Source organism: Lepidochelys olivacea, assembly GCF_965140295.1.
Source record: "Lepidochelys olivacea isolate rLepOli2 genome assembly, chromosome: 5".
NCBI classification, from domain to species: Eukaryota; Metazoa; Chordata; order Testudines; family Cheloniidae; genus Lepidochelys; species Lepidochelys olivacea.
In genome coordinates this window covers 88,941,723-88,962,929 of record NC_140415.1, presented here as the reverse complement: position 1 = coordinate 88,962,929, position 21,207 = coordinate 88,941,723, and the positions used below count along the sequence as shown (strand labels likewise).

Below are 21,207 nucleotides of genomic sequence, written 5' to 3'. Positions count from 1 at the left end.
AGAGAGGCTAATCTGCTGAGAAGACATAGCCAGAGAGGCCACAGAATGCAAGAACATGGAGACTGAACGAACTTGTCACTCCTTTAGGTGAGTTGCCTGGGTAGTCATGTACTTCATTCTCAGTACTACCTTTTCTGGGGATAAAGAGAGAGTATACCTTTCACAAGTACAGTAGCACATATTTTAAAAACAAATGTTTGACAGAAACTATCAAATGATCTTCAGCTCTTGGTTTGTAGACAGAAATGTTTCTTAAAGGCCTAGTTTTGAAAAATTTATATCTCAAACTAAAGTTTAGTTCTCAGATTTTATCATAGGATGGGCCACATTTTAAAAGAGAGATTATCTTGGGCTCCACCATATTTAACCAAATATTTCTGCCTGTATATACCATGGCCCCACATGTCTTGAAGCTGGGTCTACATTGGTCCTAGTCAGCTATTGCCTCCCTACCCCCAACCAGCAGCTCTACTTACCACCTGCGAGTCATGAGAGACCATGAAGATACATCTGGGAGGGCTTCCCTGGGCCTAACTGGAGGAACACTGGGAACACTGATTGGTCAGGGCTTCCTATTTAAACCCAAAGAGAGGCACAGGAAGTTGCCTGCCCAATTGGGCTCTGTGTGGCTGCTACATTGGACCCAGTCTTCTTGCCTGACTCCTGGTTTATGATCCTTGCACCTGGTCTCTGAATTTGCCTTTGACCTGAGGCTCGACACCGACTCCTGCTCCAACCACTAGACCAGGCTACCTATGTCTTGGCCACAACAGTATGTTTATTCCAGGGAAGCTCCTCTGATTGTATCCCAGAATATCTTCCAATTAAGTGGCTGAAGCATAACAACAACTTGCTGCTGTAAATCTCATGATATTTCCGCAATGTCTGGTTAGCTACCTTATAAAGGTTAAAAAAAAAAGGGAGGTTTCACAGTGTAATCAAAGTTTTTTCAAAAAAACAATTTAACAGAGAGTTCCACAATAGCATGAGTCACGAAGGGAACTCAAAGCCATAAAGGATAACACAAATAGTGAATGTGTGTTCTGTTAACACAGTTTTGTTTGGATAAGGATTAAAGAGGGAAGAGTGTGAATTTCTAATTAGCAAAAATATTGGTCTCAAGCAAATGCCAGCAGAGCAAATATCTATGCATTCAGGTCAAGTTTACAGCTTGACTTAAGTATATATTACCACATTCATGATGAGGCTTGGCTCATCTCAAATGGCTTAAAACTAGCAGTTAGAAGATACTTTGGGAGGGCTCATGAATTTCCTTCTTAAGTGAAAATCCACCATTTTCACAGCAAAATGTTCTTATTTTTTACAGAGGTCACTGAATACAGGGGTACGGGACCACAGTGACCATTTCTCACCTGGAAACCTGCCTTTGCTTTTCACGCACAAGTTAAAGAGGAAAAAAAAAATCCATCCTTTTTTCCCCCAAACTATAAATATTTGATCTTTCTCTTGGGACAAAATGTTCTTCCACAGTTCCACTTACAAACTCTGACCCTAGTCTTGCAGATACTTATACATGTGCATAACTACTTCCCAGTGACTTAAATGGGACTGCTCATATAAATAAAATTATGCACATATATATGGGTTTGCAATATGTGAGCTTATAATAAGACTAACTGGCATTTATAAAGTGCCTCTGAGCACTTGACAAACTCATTTACACACTGGGAGCCAAATCTGTAGTTCCTTAATGAATCATTGCTTAGGCAAGACTGTGGCCATATCTTCACTGCCGAAAAATTGTGAAATTGTGTTTTCACATCAACATAGTGCTCTCGAGGTAGAAACAGACTAGCTCAAATCATAGTGGAGTCAAGGCTTGGATAGTTTTTACTTGGTGGTAGCTAGTCACGTTGAACCCCAAGAGGGGTAGGTAAGGTTCACCCTGACTAACTACATCAAGATAAAAACTATCTGCTTTGACTCTGCTAGGATCTTACACTGAGAGTAGTATCTCAAATTACCTATCTCAACGTAAAAACACACCTTGATTTGCAGTGCAGATATAGCCACATTGACTGATTAACCCTATAAGTGGTGGTCAGAATTATTTTTATTTTTATTTTTTTGTGTGGGGCAGGCAGTGCTGCTGGATGTAGTTGTGTCCATGCACAGGGGTCAGTCTCTCCTCTTCACAGACCAGGGCGGGGGAACTGTAATTGCAAGTCTTTTTTCCAGCATCCCCACAAGCCAGGGAAAGGACTATGTCACAAATGTCTTGCTTCTGTACCCGTTACTATGGCTGGTGTTCACCACAGCCGCTGAAATTTCACCCGATCTTATTCAGAGTGGGCTCAGTGATGCTGACACTTGTTCACTCATCTGGAACATATAGATAAAACTTTCTTTTTTGACGGTCTCCCCTGGAGGGACGGCTTCATTACTTGCTTTCAGAGCTGTTGAGCAGGAAGGAGGTAGCATTGAACTCACATTATTATTTATTTGTATTGTAGTAGCAACTAGGGCCCCATTGTGCTAGGCACTGAACAAACAGGGGGAGGAAGATAGCACCTGACCCAAAAAGTTTGTTACACTCCCCGACTAGGGATGGTTTTAGAACTGGGGTTTTATTAAACTTAGCACTAAAAAAAACAAAAACAAAACTCAACCCCATATAAACACAGCTTGCACAGCCCCACTCCTGCTCTGTCACACTGGTGCACACCAAAACTTTCCTAGGACCACCTCATGCTCCCCAGCTGTGTCCCCTTTAACCTCATCAGCAGAACTCCTTAAAGGGCCAGAGCACAGATAAATATAATTTGGCATTCAATTATGAACTCTACACTTACAATCTAATATGCCTCCATTGCCAGCTGGGTCCAGCTAAGGGCTTCTACTGCTTCCACACCTGTGATCTTTTAAAAATGTAAATAAGGGTGATGTCAAATACAAGTGAAGATGGGCCTGGGGAGGGATGTCAAACCTGCCCATCTAAATTTCAAGGCATTTTGTCCTTTAATACTGTCAGTTGCCTAATTTGGCCATTAACTCCTAGCTTCAAAATGTTAAACTAGCTATGCAGTAAAATAAATAACTTCTTTTTGGGTTGGTTTTCTTCTTTTTGTACCTTTTCTGTTCCTATCTTCCAAATCCTTCTATTATTCCATGTGCTTTCTCTTCAGTCTTGTGTAATGTCTGTGTTTCCTCTCCTGCCACATGTATGAATCTCCTAGGAGTGTTTCTTACGCCATGTCTACACTACCAACCTTACAGCAGGACAGCTATACCGCTGCAGCTGCGCTGCTGTAAGATCTCCCATGAGGCCGCTCTATGCCAACACGAGAAAGCTCTCCTGTTGGCATAATTAAACCAACTGCAATGAGCGGCGGCAGCTATGTCATCAGGAAAGCGTCTCCCACCATCATAGCGCTGTCCACACCGGTGCTTCTGTTGGTGAAACTTATGTTGGTTAGCGGTGTGTTTTTTCACACCCCTGACCAACAAAAGTTTTACTGACAAAAATGCTACTGTGGTCATAGCCCAATACTATTTTTCCGTCTCTAAGCCCTGACTAAAATTTGCATTGGTGTCATAAGTGTAGTGGGACAACCCCCTAATGTAGATTTATTCCTCCCACTCCCTGCCCCTCTCCACCCCCTTTTTACCCATTGGCTTGCAGGAGGGGAGAGTAGTAGACTTCTGTGCCTGAGCTGGCAATCCGAATAGGCCATGGAGAGGGCCTGCATGACATGTAGGGACAAGTGACGGGTTTGCTTGTATTGTATTGTGATTGAGTTATTCAGTGATGTGTCAACATAGCTCTTCCTCGGTGGTTGACATCTTGCAGAATTAACAATTTTAGGGAATAATCCATAAACCCAGATCAAAGGGGCAAAACTATATCTCATTTTATCTGAGGCAAGCCTTTCAATAAGTCATTCATACTCACTTGTCACCTCTGTTCTTTTCCCTCCACTCTGTCACTTTGCCTGCTAATGGGAGAGTTTTATGTGTACATTAACATAACTGAGATATCAAACTGCTCTCTCAAAAAACATTATATCATCAGCAATTGAGATTAGAGGGATTCCCCTAAAGATTTTTCACTGTTAGGCAGGGATAGAAATGCCTGATCCACACATTCTGCTCCATATATAATACTTTGCTAACAGACTCAGTTGCAGGGATGCAAAAACCTGGATGGCAAGCTGCCATCCCAGAAATAGCACCTCTAATAATTTACAACAAAGCCCCTGCTGGATTGGTGTTGTGTAACAATGAGATATCACAGCTACTTTATAGGAGATACTTTTGGCAAGGAGTTATATAGTAAGCTTACAGGACTGTTGTCACTCTGTGACACCCTTAAGCCTAGAATGTCTGTTGAGTCAGTGTGAAGCAATGGAAATAGCTATAAGCATGGTTGAGAGCTCTTTTTGTTTAGCATATCACGAGGTTGAATCACCCCTGGGATTTGCGGTCTGTTGCCATCCGGTTTTTAAGTTCTTAGCTTTTTTTTTTTTTTTTTTTTTTGCCTTTTTACACTTTACAAATTACACCCATGCGGCATCATAGGCTTCATCGGTAATAGGATCTGCAATCTAGGTATATATAGATAATAGGAAATGCAAAATAATGTTGCGGACATAGAAAATGAGATAAGTCAGGCCAACAAAAACATACAGACTAGTGCACTCACATTACTCCAATTTTTGGAGACAGTTGTGCTGTATAGATCTGTCCATCTTTTAGTTGATCAATATGGTGAGTGTAAACCTGTGTGATCCTCAAACTGAGTATAGACCAGCTCTATCAGACAGCTCAAAACTTGTCTTCACTACAGATTTATAGTGGTATAATTATGCCAGCAGTAACTTTCCTCATGTCGACAGGTCCCATACGTTCTTTTTTTTTTTTTTTTTAAAGGGGAAGGCCCTATGTCTACAAAGAAAAACTGCTGAATCCTGACTGTGACCTGAGGCACTGCTGAATTCCTGAGATTGCAAAATGGCAGCCTGAAGCAATAGCTTTGAGAGAAGTGAGAACTACACCCATTCTCGTCACTGGGGTGTTTTGTCTGGAAGGTAATTATGACAATTTAAATATCAACAATGTTAACTATTTCACTGTTAATCATTGTTTATCCATCACTGCTGGACTTTGCGGGCAGATGAGATTGGTGTGGAGGTTTGACTGCCATCAAACAGTCCTAAACCAAAGTTCTACCTTCCAGATTTCAAGTTCTCATCTCCCCTCCCCACAATGCAAAAAGAAAGAGGAGATGGAAAGCCTCTTCCGAATGCCAACCCCCTAGACCAGGGGTCGGCAACCTGTGGCACGCGTGCCAATTTTTACTGGCACGCTGCTGCCAACCGGGGTCCTGGCCACTGGCCCCGCTCAGCCTGCTGCCTGCCTGGGTGAACGGAACCCCAGACTGGCAGTGGGCTGAGCAGGGCTGGTGGCCAGGATCCTGGCTGGCAGAAGCCAGCGGACGGAACCCCAGATCGGCAGGGGGCTGAGCGCCCGCTGCTGATCTGGGGTTCTGTCCACTGGCCCCTCTCAGCCCGGTGACAGTCTGGAGTTCCGGCCACCGGCCTCTTGCCAGCTGGGATCTCGGCTGCCGGCCCTGCTCAGCCTGCTGCCAGCCTGAGTGAACGGAACCCTAGGCCGGCAGTGGCTGAGCGGGGCCAGCGGCCAGGATCCTGGCTGGCAGGAGCTGGCGGACGGAACCCCAGACAGGCGCCACTCAGTCTGCTGCCGGTCTGGGATACCAGCCGCCAGCCCCGCTCACCTTGTTGCTGGTCTGGCGTTCCAGCTGCCCAGCCCCCGCCAGCTGGGGTCCGGGCCTCTGGCCCCTTGCTGACGGTCTGGAGTTCCAGCCGCCGGCCTCTTGCCAGTTGGATCTCAGCTGCCGGCCCCGCTCAGCCTGCTGCCGGCCTGAGTGAACGGAATCCCAGGCCGGCATCGGCTGAGTGGGGCCAGTGGCCAGGACCCCGGCTGGCAGGAGCCGGCGGACGGAACCCCAGACTGGTTCTGCTCAGCCTGCTGCCAGGCTGGGATACCAGCTGCCGGACCCGCTCATCTTGTTGCTGGTCTGGGGTTCCAGCCACCTGGCCCTGCTCAGCCCTCCTGCCGGCTTGGGATACTGGCAGCCAGCCCAGGGCTCTGCTCCTGGCCTGGGCCCAGCGCTCTGCAGCCCTTATCAAAAACTACACTACAATTAGCTTAAAAACTTGAAAACTTAAAAACTTTGTATATTACAATAATCGTTAAAAATGTATAATGTTAATAAATACATAGGTTTGATGAAACAAAGTAGTTGTACTTATGTGCCTGTGCTTAATTTGTGTTTTCGATGATGTACCTTCTAAAAAAATCTCGCATATCTTGCACCCCCAGAAAGGGCATCTCACACCCCCAGGGGGTGTGTGCACCCCAGGTTAAGAACCACTGCACTAAACTGATAAGATCTGCATTTTAATTTAATTTTAAATGAAGCTACTTAAATATTTTTAAAAAGTTGTTTACTTTACATACAACAATAGTTTATTTATATAATATAAACTTATAGTGAGAGACCTTCTAAAAATGTTAAAATGTATTACCGGCATGCGAAACATTAAATTAGAGTGAATAAATGAAGACTCGGCACACCACTTCTGAAAGGCTGCCGACCCCTGCCCCAGACCAACCTCCTGCTCATTTCAGGGCACTAGAAAGCCCTGACTACTCTTTACCCAGCTGTGAAAATTGTGTGGCTTTCCTCTTGAGCTTCTTCACTGAAGTTTTGCATTATCTTTGCTGCACACTGAAAAGTGAAAATTAGGGGGCAGCATAAAAGTTCAGTACAGGTTTTAAATTTAAAACCTATCAAACAGCCAACAGCAGACACTGCACTGATAGCATTATTTGGTTTCATGTTTAAGTTAATAAAAAAAATGCTGCATTTGAATTTTATTTGCAGCTGCCTCAGAACACTGAGTTCCGGGCAAAATTCACCATGCACTGCAGCATCTTCACAAATCAGGAGGCAGACCTATTGACTTTAGGTCCAGTGTGTTACATTACATGGGGCCCTGCACAGGCCGAGTCCACTCCTGGGCTCTCCCATTGAGTCAGAGCATGCATGGCAATGATTAGTTATTCACTTGGGATCAGACTGTTATATCAGGCCTTGTCTATACTGAAAAAGGTTTGCTGGTATAGCTATATAGGCAGAGCTAGGCTTTGTCTACACTAAAAAGAGTCTGCAATTATAGCAACACTGGCAACCCCTCTAGTGGAGTGCTTTTGCGGGATAGCTTATACCAATTCCCTGAATGGAATACCGGCAAAAGGACTTTTTTGCTGGTGTAACTGTGTCTACATAGTATAACTGTGTCATGTTGGAATGTGATTTTTTCACACTCCTAATGAACGATATATGCTGGTAAAACTTTCTAGTATAACCAGGCCTCTGTCATTAATAGGTAACAATGTCCTATTGCTGCATACGGAGAGCTCTTAACTTGTCACAGCTGTGCAAGCCAATTACTCACATGGCTATGTTGCAAGCAGTGCTTTACAATGACAAAGAACCTTACGGAATGAGGCCACATTGCACTTATTTACCAGTGGAGCACAGTGAAAAATTATGTTTATGTTGTGAATACAGGGACAGAGAAGTTGCCTGAATGTGTGACTCAGACTGTGCTGCTAGTTGTTACTCACTGTATAACAAAGGTAACTTTGTAACGTCTTCCCAAACCACAAGTTAGAATACAGGATTAAATAATAATGACAAACAACAGAAGCTATCAGGGGAAAGGAAAGATGATGTTTTGGTTGGAGGGGAAAAAAAAAAAGTCCACAAACTATTAAATGAAAGTTAATCTGTTTTCCTCTCTCCATAGGAGTGTAGGGCTGAAGTGTAATTGCTATGGCTGTAATATGTCTTTCTTAGCATGGAGTTCTAGAACTAACCTTTGCTATTAAGTAATTTGTGTTTATATTGTGGCCAACAACCTTCTTTGCTTCTGTGGCAAACTATGTCAGAGATTCCATTCTAGAGCTCTCTTTTTTTTATCCCCATTAAGGCTTTATCCCTATTAATTGCTCAGAGTTCGAGTAACAAGGTTCAGTTTGGGCCGCCCTCCCTTGGCCAGGGCAGGTCTGGCTGGGGCTGTGTTCGGACTGCCCCTCCCCTGGCCATGGCACGTCCCGGCCCAGCGGGTTCCGTGAGCACCTGCGCGGGACTAGCTTACAGGGAACTTAGCTGCCAACCCCATCAACTTCCCCCACCCACTGAGGCAAGTGGGTGGCATTTTTTAGTACTCGAGGCCTGGTCTAAACTACAAAGGTGTACCGGCAAAACTTGTTTCTGTTGGCACAGCCTTTTATGTGTCCATACTCTGTTTTGAATCCTTTTGATAAAACCCTGAACTTTTGCTGGTGAAGTTAAACCAGGTCCCCAAGCAACCTAAGCTTTCCACCAGTACCATCCTACTGGCACAATGCCTGTGTGGACAGGGAAGTATGCGTACTGGTACAAGCAGTCCTTCAGTAACAAGCCTACAATGCATCTGTATCCACAGCAGTGACCACTCTGGTGAAAGGTCAAATATTTGTTCAAACAAAAGGTAAGCAGTAAAAATGAGGTTTCAGGGCTGATGTATCATTATTTTGAACATTAATTTTGTCACTTGGGCTTCTCCCCAAGCAAACTTGTCACCCCTTCTATGACAAGAATGAAATAAAACAGGTGATGGAGCAGAAAGGCTGCTGATATGATGTCACTCACAAGACATTGCCAAGCCTAGGAAGAACTCATATTCTCCTGAGGAGTCCCCACATAGCACTAAACTCTGACAGCCAGCTCTGGGCTAAGAGCTAAACAAGAGGATAAAGCTCTTTTAAAACATCTCACACTTTAATTCTTCTTAAGTTCTTAAGCACTTCTTAAGTGCTCAGTAAATCCACAGAGTGGATACATCTGCTTTCCCACCATCAATCTTATAATACAGGAGATCTCATGGACAAGAATGAGCCTTCTAATCTCAATCCAAGTGAGACAACTGTCTGCACTAAAGAGCAGTGGTACGCAAACCCAGTGCTGGTACGTTACAACTTGGATGACACTACTCGTTCCTAATGCCATTATCAATTCCTTCCCAAGCTTGATATGATAAACAAAGCCCTCAATTCCTCAGAAGATTCTGGTAGAGAGAGGAGCTATGTTAAGAATCTCCACAAGAAACCCAAGGCTGGTCTACACATAAGTTTTATGGGTATAACTATTTCAGTTAGGGGTGTGATTTTTTTTAAACAAAAATGACTCTATGAATAAAAGCTCTAGTGTGGATGCAGTTAAATTGGTATAAAGCTCCCTATACCAGCATAGTTTATTCCTTTTCCTATTTGGGAATAGCTATACAAGTGTAAAGCACCTTTACACTGATATAACTGTACCCACACTACGGAATTGTACCACTTTAACTATACTGGTATAGTTACAATGGTACATCTTTCCAGTGTTGACAGAGCTTTAACATGTATTTCCTACCCATCACCCCACAGCGTAGATCAAGGTTTTATCTCCAGTTACCAAAGAACAAAATAAAAAGTACTGTGAATTGAGAAATTACAAAAAACTTCAATATGTCACAAAAGGTAAAAAAAAAAAGCATTTCTGTGAAGACTTCTCATAGCAGCAGTTGTAGTTGGAGCTGATTGTTTAAACTTTTCAAAGCAGCAGCCACCTAATAAGTCAGATGGCATTGGCTGTGCTATGGTATTTTAAATGTGCTGTGGTCCAAATGAATAACAATGTAATTGCGCATAAAAGCCCTGCACCCAACAAATGGTCACATCAGGTTGCTGTTCAGTTACAGTGAAAAACTGAAATGACAAAGCCAGCTACATATATTTTTTTAAATTTAAACATATGGGAGGAGAACAGGTCTTGTCAACACAAACTGTCCTGCAAGGCTGCAGCTTGGCACCAGCTCCAGCTGTGCACAACAGGCATTTCCCCTCAAGCCGACAGCACTATGCACAAGACACTGAAGAGGATCAGCATCTTTCCTGATCCACTCCTTAAAGAGCACTTAGTGCTGCGAGAGCTTTGTCAGGGAAATATAGTCTGATCCTTAAGTCACATTGTGAGATTAAAACAGTTAAAAAAAAAAAGCAGCAGGCATTTTATTCAGAGTGAAAGATAAATTACTATCCCTCACTTTTGCTAGCAAAAAGGAACAAAGGTAAGTAGACAGACCAATCAGCCAAATCCCTGTGAAGTTGTATCATCTCTCTCTCTCTCTCTGGGTTTGTATGCTCGCAAAAGTTATACCACTTTAACTATATCAGGAGAGTTAAAGCAATTAAACCTCCCTACCATGGATGCAGTGATATTGGTAAAATGGTGCTTTATATTAGTAGAGCTATTCCCATATAGGGGAGGAAATAATTATACCACTGTAAGGCATCTTTATATTGGTATAACTATTAGTTGCTAGGAGTGTGGGTTCTCTCTACTATTCTCCTTCCTGGAAAGATTTAAGTCTGTCTTTAATTAATTAGCACTTAAACAGCTACACTTGTTCTGAATCATCCTATACAGGTTTTGAAGCCACATTCTATCAGATGCTTTAACTAGTGAGTGAACATTCCCTACTGTTTACCATGCAAAAGGTAAGAAAGCTGAAGCATTCAGAGCATGACCATGCATCCAGACTGTCCCTGGGTGCAGAGGTGTTCAGACCAACATTTGGCTTCATGCCCCATCTTTAAGCTTTTCTTGACTGCTGTAAGATCTGGACTGATTGCCCCAGCAGCACTTCATTAACCTACTGAGATAATATCTATATTGGTAATGATATTAGAAAAGAAACTACAGTAGAGTGGGAAGAAATTCAGACCCAATTTAAGATTTCTGTACTATATTTGATGAAATATTGCCAATGATGGCTATACTGTACTGCAACTGGTAACCAAATGAAGTCTGGCTACTGCCTGGGAGGTAATTCTAAGAGGATATAGAGAGGCAACTGACCATACATAAAATATTTATAGAAAATGAAGTATTTCCTACTCCAAAAGTAAGAGCAGTTTGTGGAAGAGTAGTCCCAAGACTTTGTGGGTCTTCAAAGACTAGAAGAAGAATGGTCTTGTGATTTAGACTCAGCAAATCTAGGATCAATGCCTACATCAGCAATAGACTTCCTGACCTTGGACAGGTCACTTCAACTCTGTACCTCACTTTCCTATAAGTAAAATGGAGATAATAGAGCTTACTTTCTCTCCACCTTTGTCTTGTCTATTTTAGATTGTAATCCTTTCACACCTGGGACTGTCTCTTCCTATGTCTGTCCAGTGCCTTGCTCAGTGATACTGTATTATTAATAATAATGTGATGCCCCTAGCCACAGGGCCTCCCCGTTTGATGTTTGTTCAGTCAGCGGATCAGGAAAAGTTAGAAGGAAGACAGCAGCTATAGTAAGCTTCCACTTTGTATTTTTGTGATTAAAGTGAATGGTGCTAGCCATGCTTCCTAGAAATAAAGACAAACCATGCTCTTAGAGGTATGTATTGCATAGCAGCAGAGAACTTGTTTAATAATTATTAATTTAAAGTGCAACCTACTAAAACGCTGACTTGTCAGGCCTAAATTCTTGGCACATGAAAGCTATTCTTCGAACAGATTTCGGTTACTGGAAAGTTTGCTAATGTACATACATGAGGGAATCAAATAGCCACATTAAGATATATTAAGTACTTTTTTCCTTGGAAGGAAAGGGAAAGTGTTCAGAGATTAAAAGAGCACTGAAGTTTATAAGAACAAGACAATAGCTTACAATTTACAAAGTTAGTACGTTTTCACAGTAAAAGATAGTAAGCATAGCAGTGTAGAAGTCTGCAGGTTGGTTCAGATCATTGGTTCACTAAAATTCTATAGCTTGCTCCAATGTTCAAAGAGCCCTAAATTTTGTTCAAGTAGCAGTAATGATAAAATAGCATAAGCAATTATGCATTCAAGTTGACTGATGTTTGTTGGTGTTTTGTTTTTTTTGTGGTCTAGGCGGCTCAGTAAATTTGACTTGACGTACTGTGGTTGGCCAATATTTATTATTTATTGGCCATTTTGCAGATATCATGGGTGAAATTCTGGCTGAATTGAAGTCAATGGCAAAACTCCCACTGAACTCAATGAAGCCAGAATTTCCCCACACTATTTAGTTTTTTTTTTTCCAAAGCAAACACATCACAACACCTTCTCCTCACACACACATGAAAACTGAAAGTTTTCAGTTATTTGAAATTTTAGGCCCTTAACTGCCCTTTTACATGCTAATTAAGTATACTGGGTTCCATTTCTGCTATATTTCTTTCTAGCTACCCAAGCCAGTGTTGTATTACCACACTATGGTGATATGGGAGGTTTATTGTCATTAAACACAACCTGCATTATGCCATGCTTTCCTCCCTCCCATGCCTTTACATTTTAATAAAGCAGCACAGAGTAGCAGTACTGCACAAGTGCCACGACCCTAGACCTGAACACTTGTCTTCACCACTGCTGCCATGGGTATTGGGGTAGGTCCTTTTGATTAGCAGTTTGGTAATGGTAGTTAAGGGGACTAAGAAGAAAATCAGTATTTAGAACTGGGCTGCTTTGCTCTAGATAGCTCATTAGTTCAAAGAAGGGGAAAAAAATATCCTAGTCACCACTACAGAGCCTACCCATGGGGGAAGTAAAGATTTGAGCACTGAAGACTCAGAGTATGGTGCAGGAATTGGGGTAAATGCCCAAAGAGCAAAAAGAGGTAGTGGTGAGAAATTATCATGAACAGAAGTCAGCTCTAACTTTGAGGACTGCTCTACATCTAAAACTTGGGTCAAACTAGCTTCATCATCAGGATTATGAAAAATTTCATAACCTGCACAACAGAGTTAAGTTAACCTAATCTCCACTGGAGATACAGGGCCTGTCTTCACGACAGGGGTAAATCGACCTAAGTTATGCTACTCCAGCTACGTGAATAATGACATAGCTTAGGTTGACTTACCCCGGTGTCTTTACTGCACTGCGTCAATGAGAGACTCTCTCCAGTCAACTTCCCTTAGTCTTCTCAGAGAGCTGGAGTTACCGGGGTTGACCGGAGAGTTCTCTGCCATTGATTTAGCGGGTCATAACTAGACCCGCAAAATCGATCCCTGCTTCACTAGATCCGCAAAATTGATCTCCCTGCAGTGAAGATCCCACAGTTAAGTCGATGGAAGAATTATTCCATTGACCTAACTACATCGAGTCTCAAGTGGAGGTAGCAACTGTCTACACTATAGCAGAATAGCTGTGGCACAACCATTATATCGTGTAGGGTCTGCCAGAGCTGTACACATTCACCAGTTTTATAAAGTGGCTCTTAAACAGTTAAGTAATCACTGCACAAAGGTATTTTAAAGTTAGCTAACTTGGGGTAGAATCATACTGCAGACAAGGCAGCTTGTAATTTCATGCAATTTGGCATGTCAAATTAAAGACTATGGGGCAACTTGGAGTTAATGTGACCTACTACCTAGTATGAAAGCTACATTCTGGCTTTGCTGCACTAGGATTTTACCTCAATTAGCTAACTCATCACTACAAAAAAGTGTGTTCTGAAGTCATGTGGTTGTGTTGTCTTCAGGGGCGGTGGGTGGGAATTACACTGGCTCAGATCAGCCAGTCATATGACACGTTTTGGATCATGATTTGTGTTTTCTATTAAGCAATCTCTAGAGGGTTTTTTTGGTGCCAACAATTAGAATTGTTATATGGAACTTTTTTCAGGTTTCAGAGTAACAGCCGTGTTAGTCTGTCTTTGCAAAAAGAAAAGGAGTACTTGTGGCACCTTAGAGACTAACCAATTTATTTGAGCATGAGCTTTCGTGAGCTACAGCTCACTTCATCGGATGCATCCGATGAAGTGAGCTGTAGCTCACGAAAGCTCATGCTCAAATAAATTGGTTAGTCTCTAAGGTGCCAGGGGTATGCATCCGATGAAGTGAGCTGTAGCTCACGAAAGCTCATGCTCAAATAAATTGGTTAGTCTCTAAGGTGCCACAAGTACTCCTTTTCTTTTATATGGAACTATAATTTATGGTTCTTCCCAAGTTCACTTCATTGTAAAACATGGAATCCAAGGATAAGGAATATATCATGTACATTGGGTAGGAATTTACTATATTCCACTTCAGATTCAATAAAGAGAACCCACTTGCACAGTTTAAGTGGTTGTCCTACCTTTCATATTTGCAGCTAAAACTGAAATATTACATCTTTTGTACATTAGTCTTCCCACTAAATTATCTCTTTAGTATTATCTTACAATGTTTTTGAGTGAGAGCTATTTAAAAAACCTCACTCCACTTCTGGGAAAGTCTTATGAAATCAAAGAGATGAAATCAGGAGAGTTATATAGCAGTTACTCTAAAAAACCTACATAAAATTGAGAGAACAATACATATTTGCTATACATTTTAAAAACCAAACATCCTGTAGATTCCTACAGCGGAAGTCTCCCTTGAGTTCTATGGGACTGTTAAAAGAGCAGATAAAAACCAAACAGCACTATGAAAATTCGACTGGACTTTTCCCATGGGAAAAAAAAGAATGAAGATAAATTAAAAATAAAATCTTGATTACAAGCACAGAGACAAAACAGAACTTTTCTATTCCACTTTCATACCATAAAAATAGAATATAAACAGTGTAAAAAAACAGATATTTTCTGTTGGCTGCAGCTTAGAACTCATGGAAAGTATTCGGAGAATCTCCTCTTCATATTTGTCTTCATCTGAAAGGAAGAATGAAACAAGTAGCTCTTTCAATGGTGAACCTGCACATCTTCTGGTTTTATTAAAAAAACTTGAGTCCTTGGAATGCATTTCTGCTGGGCAGTCAGTAGCACAGGGTGTTTAAAGGAGCTGTTTATGAATAGCTGCTAATACTGAACATTCACAAGATAAAGGAGTCTGAGCTTTTCCAGTCCTCACTATCATTCAGTCTGTAAACTCTAAATAGCTGGCAGAAGTCAAATTCTTTAACTGCAGGTCATCCAATTTACTAGCTTTGGCAACACAGAAATTTTGGATAAGAAGCTAACTCCTGTTTTATTTTGCAAGTCACATAATATTTGGTGTTTTTCTTAAGGCCTTAGCTGCTGGAATCAAACAATTGCATGAGAATCTCAGCTTTCATTAAAAAGAAAATAAAAATAAGCTTCTAACCCTCAGTTACAGGGGGAAAAAAAAAATCTTAAAAACATTGAGCATGTGCTTTAAAGGCACAGAAACTAGAACCCAAATTTTGGCTTAAAAAAAATGCTTCTCATGATATTTTGTGACCTGACTCATGATTTTTGAATATCTGGAACTGGCATTAGTGCACACTATTGAAATTACAGTGATGGTGATAGTGCCCTCTTTTGAGAATAGTTACTAAACAGGTTGATCTTCCAAGACTTAAGACATTAAGTTTCCTGATTCTAATGCTTACATTAAGTTTGTTTGCAGCCTAGAGCTTTAGAGCCTGTTTATGTTAAGGAGGAGGATGGAAGATTATGCATCTACTACCCCATTCTCTTAAGCAAATGTACTTACCACAACCATCTTGAAACATTTGTGGGATACAATGCAAAGTCCCATAAACACATTTGCATAGGGAACAATCTTTCTGTAGCCAGTTTCCATGGAGAACAGCACCACAGTCTCTGTTAAGAACAACAGATTTCAGATTTTAAAGGCGATCCCATTGGAACAAAATACACCATTTTCATCAGTTCCTTTACCTTTTCCGTTCATCAAAGTCACAGTATCGCCCAGTGAAATGTTTTGGACATGCGCAAAAACTGCCTAGGATACAGGTTCCTCCATTTTTGCAGCAGTGTCTATTTAACTTCTTGCCTGGGGTTTTGAAAAAATAAATTGTTACACTTATTTGCATGCCTATCAGCATTTGACAGCTAAATGGGGATCCCTTTCACCTGCACTGAAATACATGGAACTAGACAGACAGTGAGAAATAGGTATTTTGTAAAGAATTAGAAGAAGTGTCCCTTCAACAAGAGATTACTTGAGTTTTGGACACCTATATCTTAGTACCAACACAGACTAGGAACCAAAGCAGCCCTTCAGTCCCATAATTTTCTCATGTTATTGTCTACCACACACTGAAATCAAAGAGGGGGAAAAAACCTAGGTCGACAAAGTTGTTTTTAGTAAAATAATCCCAATCCACAGTGATCAGGAAAACTTTACTAGCATGTGACTAGTATAATTTGGCAATGATATGGGGAAGGCCTTTTAGTATCTTTTCAGGTAAAGCTACAGCTAAAGGAAGAAGTGTCAAGAGATTTATTAAATGAGAAATTAGTGCCTTGCAGAAATTTTAAAGACTACTATGGAAAAACTATATTGGACTCATTTATTTATGCTTTTTCATCATCAAGAACAATTCTATGGCCTAATGCAGAGCAAAATATTTTCAAGATGCAGCAAGTAAATTTAATTTCCCACCCTACGCCCACTATTTAAAATGTATTTATTTAACTTAAGCCAATAGAGGATGCATTCATAGCAATCTCAATAGTTGGGATCTGGAACAAAAGATTTTTAAAAAGACTCAATTAGCCCTGGGCAAATACTGTCAAGTGGTTACTCACTGGAATTGCATTGGCCAGTGATCATGCCTTTGTTGTAGGCTTTCCAAGGGCATCCTAGTAAATGAGTTTTTAGGCAGAAAGGTTTGCAGAAACATTGGATTTTACTTGGCTATTGGAGAACAATCAAAGAAAGTTCATCTTCCATGAGCATTCACATCAGAAATGTGACTTTAAAGAATAGAAACACAGGGAATAGAAACATATAGAGTGATTTAGGTGGCCCATGCCCAGATATGGGCTACAGACCAAGATTTATTTGTTTAATGTCTTTAATAAGTACTTGAGTGCACATAGACAGTTAGCAAAACAGAGCAGAGATAATTTTCAAGTTAGTTATTCATTATGAATTATTCACCCAGCACTCTCCTCACTATTCATACAGTAGAAAGACTGGTGCAGGTGCAGTTTTCCTAATTATACATAATGCAATAACTTACTGTCTGTGAGGCCAATAAAAGGTACACGAGATTGCAGCTCTGAAAAGCCATTTGTTTCATTAATGGTCTTCGGGGAAAAATCAAAATATCTCAGAGGTAGTTGTGTTCCAAGAACAGCCAGATTTGTCCTGTGCTTTGGGTTCCTTTCTTCATGCTCTTAATTTGCATATAGAGAAATACATTTATATAGTATAAGAATCAAAGGTAATATTTTAAAGACCCCTTTTGCCATTCAACCAATAAGATAAATCTCTTACCAGTTCCCAGTTCCAGCTTAACCGTGTCAGAAAACAGAGCCAAAATGAAAACCAATCTAAAGCAGATAGAGAACTCAGCTTAGTTGTAAAGAAGAAACAAAACTACAGTTTGAGAGAAGGGGGAAGAGGGGGGTGGGGGAAGGGAGGGAAAAAACCAAACACATAATGCAGGTAAATATTCAGTTATTAAAATTTCAGCTCTCAAGTAAGTCTTAAGTAATTACTGCCAAGTGGAAAAAAAATAAAGAAAACCTTTTTTTCTTTAAGATAAGAAAGAGTCAGTCAAAAAGTAGACTGTTGCAAAGATGATGTTCTCAATGTTTCTAACCTAGTTGGGACCCTCTTACTCATTATCCTTCTGCCTCAGGAGACAAATGCTGTAAAAATAACTTCAGTATTCCACCAACAACTTAACAGGCACCTTCATTTACTGGCTGGGACCATCATCCACAGAGAAACCTTGGAAGCAACTTTCTTTGTTTTGTCTGGTCGAAACAAGCAGAGAACTGTTGGTGTTACTTCAGCTTTTCCTTGTAACAGCTCAATCAATAAACAATTGAAAGTCAATTATCACCTGTCTACCTCTCCTCCACACACTGATATCCCCACTAGAGCTCACCTAAACAGACAACAGAACTGAGCTTTCAGAGTAACTTGATAGCTTGTTGCTATCAATGAATACTGCCCCAGTTCTCCAGGCTCCACTGGTTCTGCAATGATTCCTATAGGCTGATGTAACTCCATTGGCTTGAGTGGAGTTAGTTGTTATTTACCCCTGTGTAAGCAAAGCTGGGCCCAATATCTTTTAGAAGGGCCAGCAGACAGACCCCTCAGGTGAATGCATATGACTCGTCTACTATTGTATGCAGCGTTGTAGCTGTGGTGGGCTCAGGATATTAGAGAGACAAGGCGGGTGAGGCAATATCTTTTGTTGGACCAACTTCTGTTGGTGAGAGACAAGCCACTGAGCTTACATACAGCTCTTCTTCAGGTCACAGAGCCCCGTGTAAGTTCAAAAGCTTGTCTCACTCACCAACAGAAGTAGGTCCAATAAAATATATTATTTCACCCAACTAGTTTCACTTGCTGTTAAGTTACATGCTCACTGTGCACTGGTAAATGACTACACAGAGGCAAGGCAATGGAGAATCAAGGCTGGAAGTCTTGCTTCCACTAGGGAAATTTTTGCAAAGTTTCATACTGTTACTAATGATGGCCCAGGTCCACCAATGTTAGCAATGGTGGGAGTGCTCACGTTGATGGAGCATAACTGGTGTTAGTACTTTAAGTGTTGCGTCATCTAACCTTGTTTGGAACAAATCTAACTGAATGTTTGCAAAGTTTCCCTAGTGTAGTGTGGTCTTTGAAAAAAATCAACCAACTCTTTTCTCATGTGCAAAATTTTGTGAGCATTTTGTGAAATAACTTTCAAGTTAACTTTTGAACATGTAGCCCTGCATATTTAGATATAAATTGTTGTTTACTAAAATTTAGCTTCAGGCATTAACATGTATCCTGGAATGTCTCTTTGTTCCCCTGTCTTGATATGAAACAAAAAGAAATATACAGAGTACAAACCTTGTTTCTTCTAGAACATAGTAGAGGAAACATTTTCAAGGTGTAGGGTGCTGTGTAGCACTTCTTTACATAGTTCCTCCCCGCCTTTCTTCTTTTAGTTTCTTGGTGTTAAATTGAACTGGCAGCATTACAGGCCATTTTAAATCAATGCTCTCAGAACTGCAAGAAGTGTGAAGCTGCCAGTGAAGAGTCAATGAGGAAGCAGTGATAGTAGTTATCAGCTCCTCCACATAAATATCCTGAGCATTAGAGCTGGGTGAACCTTCCAAGTCTGATTAAAAAGGGATTAATGAATTTTTTTGTAAGAGAACCAATTTGTGGGGGTTTATAAACCATAAAGTTTGAAGAGGTTTGTATTTAAATGAACCCAGTTTTCCACTGGGCAAATATTATTGCAAACCTTTAGGCAAGACCTGGGTTTGACAAATTTATAGTTTTTCATGGGTTTGCTCCATTTAATTAGTTTGCAAGCACTAGAAGGGGCTTAAGCTCAAATGCTAGACCCAAAATCTGACCAAAGGGAAACAGATGTATTATTATTTGTACAGTGCTGAAAGCATGGTAGGGACTTTACATGCAGTTATGAAGACAAGGGCGTTGATTCTCATTTCATTGATGTTAGCGTGATGGAGTTTCTACTGAGAGGAGAATGAGGCCCCTTGGGTTGGATCCTTGGCTGGTGTAAATTGGTGTGGTTCCAAAGATTTCAATGGCACTATTCTGATTTACACCAGTTGAGAATCTGATTCATAGTCTTTAATTACATATTTAGAAATTAAACCAGGTCTTCAGATGGTGTAAATTGGCACTATTCTGCTGAGGTCAATGGAGCAATGCAAGTTTACACTAGATGAGGATCTAACCCAATATTTTTCTGTAGGATCCCCGCCTCATCAAGTGTGCAGGTTAAACAGAGTGCAGTGAATGAGTCAGGGACATGGGAACTACACAGCCATTCTGCAAATCTATGTCTTATTTTGGCCAGATTCTTTTTGCAATTGCCAGGGTGTAAATCTGGACATAACTCTAATGGGCCTCAGAATGCAGAGACCTCAGAAACATCTGAACTCCTGGGAAGTGGAAAGGCCTAACTGGTGGAAACGTAAGATGGGAGTGAAAAAAATCTTGAAGCAAGAAGTAGTTTGCATAGACTTCCTGACTACACACAGGGATGTGTAGAGGAAAACTGGTACAAATTAAAGTTACCTATATTGGAAATAGCACAGGAAGTCCTAGAAGTGAGGAAATCAGTGCTAAAAAGGGTAAGAAGGGAGCATTGGTGGTAGACTCCTCAAGTTAAATAATTTGTTGAGAAGAACAAGGTAACTTTTAATAAGTGGCAGGCCAGTGGCTTGAGCAGTGATAAAATGGTGAATATGGAGTCAAAAAATGAGGCCAAAAGAAGAGTTGCAACCGCTAAAAATGTGACCCGTGACAAGCTATATAACTGACTAGAACACGAGGGAGGGAAGCTATCTACAAGCTAGGTAAGGAAACAGAGAAGACAAGGGATGTGAATGAGTTTGCTCATATTAGAAATGAACATGGGCTATTGCAAATGAATGGTCAATCAATCACTAAAATCTGGAGTAATTATTTTGAAAGAGTGATGACTGAAGTGAACCCCAGGGAGGAACTAAGGGCTAGTCGACACTCGAACCGCTACTGCGGGCAGCTGGAGCCATCTAGCTGCACTGCTGTGGCGCTGCTAGTGCAGATGGTCTGTGCTGACAGCAGAGAGGTCTCCCGTGGGCATAATTACTCCACCTCCCTGAGCGGCGGCAGCTGTGTCAGCAGAATTTAAATCGCTCGGGGTGGGAGGGTGATTTTTCCACACTCCTGAGTGACTTAAGTTATACTGAAGTAAGTGCTAGTGTGTACAAGCCCTAGAACCATGTAAACGGAACTGGGGAGTGATAGACTGAATACAGGAGGAAGAGGTTCTAGAATAGGCGCACTTAAGAAAATGAAAAAGGAGAAAGCACCTGGGCTAGATAAAGTACCAGTCGATGTACTGAGGTCATTGGAAAGGGATGTCTGGGAGCTGAAATTAACAACTCTGCTAGACGCTAAAAAACATGGACTGAACAGAAACACTGGATTTATGGCTTATTACAACAATCTGTAACCCACTAACCCCCCTTTTTGTCCTATGACTGCAGAGGTGTTAATGGGCCACTTCACCTTGAATGGTCCCATAGAATATGTGCTAACTACTAACGCTAAACAATCCGTTCCATCTTGCCTTTAGCTGTGATGCTCCAGTACCTTTCCCAGATCTGAAGAAGAGCT

At 41.2% G+C, this 21,207-nt stretch overlaps 1 protein-coding gene across 1 annotated transcript in view; it reads left to right on the top strand.

Annotated features, from left to right (window-relative positions):
- The window catches only part of LRRC2 (leucine rich repeat containing 2), a 126,943-nt gene continuing 105,736 nt past the window's right edge, over positions 1-21,207 (top strand). Inside the window, exons 1-2 of the mRNA XM_084628102.1 lie at positions 1-87; positions 4,891-5,048. The gene's annotated coding sequence lies outside the window, so the exon portion shown is untranslated. The remainder of the gene's footprint in view (positions 88-4,890; positions 5,049-21,207) is intronic.